The sequence below is a fragment of the Aptenodytes forsteri genome, unplaced genomic scaffold (assembly GCF_000699145.1).
Source record: "Aptenodytes forsteri isolate BGI_AS27 unplaced genomic scaffold, ASM69914v1 Scaffold13, whole genome shotgun sequence".
Lineage (NCBI taxonomy): Eukaryota > Metazoa > Chordata > Aves > Sphenisciformes > Spheniscidae > Aptenodytes > Aptenodytes forsteri.
In genome coordinates, this window is record NW_008794543.1 from 522,401 (window position 1) to 526,931 (window position 4,531).

The window sequence follows — 4,531 nt, forward strand, 5'->3', positions numbered from 1 at the left end:
CTCAGTTGCCGGCTGAGGTTAAACCACGACAGCAGCTTTGAATTAAAAAACCCCCAAACAACCAACATATATAACCTCAATCATAATCTGGGTAACTAAATAATATCATCTAGTGAATCCATTTGAATATTTTATATGGAGTAAGATAGAACGGCATCAGTTTAATTCCTTTAATCTTTAAATCAGCAAGTTTAACTTCTGCTCAGATGCTATTATAATAGATATAGTAGAAGCGGGAATGATACAGTTCATTTCAGCACACAGAAAAAAACATATGGTTTCTGGATAGATTTAATATAATTCTTTGTTCTTGTTCAGCTTTCCTTCTCTTCCCCACATAATGAAAAAAATGAAAATAGTGTTTCCTTTGAGATGATCACAGAATTTGGAATAAATGCAGATATTTAGAAACATAAAACTGAGTTTAACTCTACAGCACTTCGGAAGATGCTTCAGATTTATTTGATTCCAGTCATGAGCCAAGCCTCTGATCTTCAACTGGCCTAATCTCATCTGGGATGCTGAAGGTTGCCCTGTGTTGAATCTGACAAAACAGAAGTAGCAAGTGTCCTCCTAATAACTTTTATTGCCTGTACGTGGTGGAAAAATTGTGGGAACGATTTTAAGTTTTCCTTTCATTAGTGATGCATATCTTTTCATTCCAGAAGAAGAAAATCTGGGCAGGCTTTCAACAACAAAACTTCTAGAGATGTCTCCTTGCCCATGGAATAGAAACAAAGTGTTTATGCCTAAATTATACTTGCTAATGATTTTTAACATAGTGGTCTGGGTTAGACTTCCAGAAACATTCACAGATTATCATAGCCTTTTAATGTTAATCTCAAATCACCTGCTTCCTGGGTTTTGTCTCAATCATTTTCTAGGTTTGGCTTGACCTTAATGTTGCCTCTCACTGAAAGTGCCATTTAGTGCAAGTTCTAATATACTGTGATCTCTACTGAGAAGATTTCCTTGATACTGGTAAGTAGAAATATTTGCCATACAAACACCTAATAACCCGTCCTGCTATCCCTTAGCAGAATGGCCTGTATATTTCAGCTACTGACACTCATAATCACAAACTAATTCTTAGAGTAAATAAAAACAGTTTTCCATCCTTAGCAAACAACTGCTTCAAGCAGAAAAAACAGTCAGAGCAAATTTAAGAAAAATTGCTGGTAGCCAACTCTATATATAGAGAATCAGAGGAAAATCTTCATGCTTCTGACTGACCTTCCAGTCATTTAATGATTATCTAATATAAGAAATAAACTAGTGAACGGGTGCAGATAAAGAGCTACTATTTTGCCACATAAAAAAGTCTTCAAATGAGTAATCTGATGAGCATGCCTAAATGGGCAGCACAGATGAATTTAAAACTCTCTTATACAGATTACTCTTTAGAAAACCCTTTTCATTTACTGCTTGGTCACAATAAAATAAGTGAAATGTATAAACATATCTACTGAACAAACCACAGACAGTAAATCCCAATTTAATATACATAATATTAAGGTTAGAACAAAATGATCATTCCACTCATGTCCATTTATTACCAACTTCACAGACAAAAGTTTTATTGATAACTTTAAAATTTTAGACCCTGAAATTTTTCTGCCTTGAGAAGCATACTCTAGAATTAAATAATAGACACATATATAAGAAATTGCTTAGTGTCACAATATAAATGTGTTTAGATACAATTATCAAAAGCATTAAACACTTATATCTGTGCTACCCAGGGAATAATTCCAAGCACCATCTCTGAATTCCCTGCATATAAGTATTTCTGATTCCTCTATCTGTAGCTGACAAATATTCATATTTGATTGGTCTTTGGAATAAAATAAGCATTTTAATTAAGGGACTAGTAACATGGCTTCCCATTGCTTTTTGAAAAAACTCACAAACTTAGACTAGGCATGGTCACTGTGAAAGTACATCTGAGGCTAGTTGTTTTGCTGCTAGAGCTAGATTCCAAAAGAATCTTCTACCATGAACAAAAGTGCCTTCGAAAAAGCCATAGGAAAATTTGGTATAAGAATTGAAAATACTTTATACTTTAATACATTTATCTATCAGCACTAACTTTATCATCATTTTCTTTATAAGAGTTGCTACCACAGAAAGTTTCTTACTACATATACTCTAAGGTAGTATGTGGTTAAAAATAGACATATAGTTATGACTGAATTAACACAACACCCTGTGTTACATTCAGGAACATAAAACTATAATTAGAGTATATTGCATACTGCCATTTAATTAATGTATTTATGAGCACAGATCTTCCCAACCAGAAACACTATTACTGGATAAATAGACTGTTGAAAATAATTGCTAATATAAAAAAATAATTCTTCTCTGTACTCAATTTTCTGATTAAGTCATTTAATAAGTATCACTGACTCCCTCAGAACCCAACAGAAGCTACACCTCTCGGTGATCCAGGCAGTGTCACTCGGGCTTAATTTTGAGGAACAGCTGGGCTCAAATCAAAGATTGCTTCCTCAGTCTGTCTCCCATTACCTCAGTGTCTGACTTGTCTTGATCTGGTATAGTAGCAGCATCCTTTACTTTCTTTTATTTAAAAGAAGGAACTGCATACCTCAGGACTAATCTATCAGAACAGGAAAATTGCTTCAACAAGGAGCAATTTTTGCTCCTATTACTGTTCCTATAAAAGGCAAGTGCCAGAAAAAAAACCAACACTAAAAGGTACCTTTGCCTCTAGTAATCTTTAATTGAAGGTTATCAAGATTCTTACAAGCAGTAGTAAATTGAACTACAAAAAGTATTACACTAGCTCATTCAAGTATTAGTCAAAAACTATTTGCATATAATTTAAAAGACACTTTCACAACACACATGAATTCAATATCCTAAAGACATGAAATATCCTTAACTGTGAACATGTGACTTTAGTTGATGCATTATAACACACAGAAATAAAAATATGTCATTCTGTCCAGATAATGTTGCTGCTGGATTATCCATGAGCCCAGACAAAGACTAAATTGGGTTTTAAATATATTTTAAATTAGAAGAATGTGCCAATTACCAGTATGAGTGGACAAAAATCATCAGCAAAAGAATTGATTCAAAAGTATTCAGGAATACAAGCCTGGTTACCATGATGCTCTGATAATCTCCTACCAAGTTGAAATCAGCTTCCTCCCCATGTATATCATCATGACACAGAGAACACACCCTCTGGAAAAAAATCAATCTTACCAGAGGAAAATGAAATTCAAAGTGGCCTTCAGTGACACTAGCCAAGCAACATCCTTCCTTTTTTCTGTACTTCATTTTTCTCATCTATAAAATTGAAGAATATTATTGAATTTGTTGGTAAAGTATTTTAAGCTTTACTAATGAAATAACTGTAGTTTGTTTTTTTTTTATATACTAATGAAATGACCATTAAACAACACACCCCCCACCCCCCACAAAAACAAACAAAACAAAAAAAACAACCCACAAAAAAGAAAGACCTGGTCAGTACTTTTATAGAGCTATCTGGAGCAAGTGATTACTGATTTTGAAAAAAATGTGGCAAGTCAATTTTGCTACCTGTCGTGTCTCTTGTTTTTTCAGGCAAATCCAAGAAACCTCAGAAAGATCAGTAGCCAGCGTAATCCAAGCTGGCTAACACTCCCTGATCATTTAAATCATCTTGGTTCTGGAAGATGCATTACTCGAAGAAGGTACTCACTGACTGGAGAAAGAATGAAAAATAGAGTACTCCCAGTCCTACAAGAATCTTTTGTCCAAACCAGTCTTAAAAAAAAAAACACAAAAAAATCCCCAAAAAACAAACAAAAAACCCCAAACAAACAAACAAAAAACATGAGGTGGGAAGAAAAAAGAAAAGGTATCACTGGAACTAGGAAGGAAAGAATAACCTAGAAGACTGGTTAGACATCTTTGGAAAGGAGCCTATGGGTGTGTGGTGGGTTAACCCTGGCTGAACACTAGGTGTTCACCAAAGCTGCTATACCACTCCCCTCCTCAGCTGGACAGGGGAGAGGAAATATAACGAAAGGCTTGTGGGTCAAGATAAGGACAGGGAGAGATCACTCACCAATTACTATCATGGGCAAAACAGACTCAACTTAGGAAAATTAGTTTAATTTATTACCAATCAAATCAGAGCAGGATAACGGGAAATAAAACCAAATCTTAAAAAAAACCACCTTGCCCCGACTCCTCCCTTCTTCCTGGACTCAACTTTACTCCCAATTTTCTCTACCTCCTCCCCCCCAGTGGCACAGGGGGATGGGGAATGGGGGTTGTGGTCAGTTCATCACACTTTGTTTCTGCCGCTCCTTCCTCCTCAGGGAGAGGACTCCCCACACTCTTCCCCTGCTCCAGGGTGGGGTCCCTCCCACAGGAGACAGTCCTCCATGAACTTCTCCAACGTGAGTCCTTCCCACAGGCTATAGTTCTTCACAAACTGCTCCAGCGTGGGTCGCTTCCACGGGGTCACAAGTCCTGCCAGCAAATCTGCTCCAGCGTGGGCTCCTCTCTC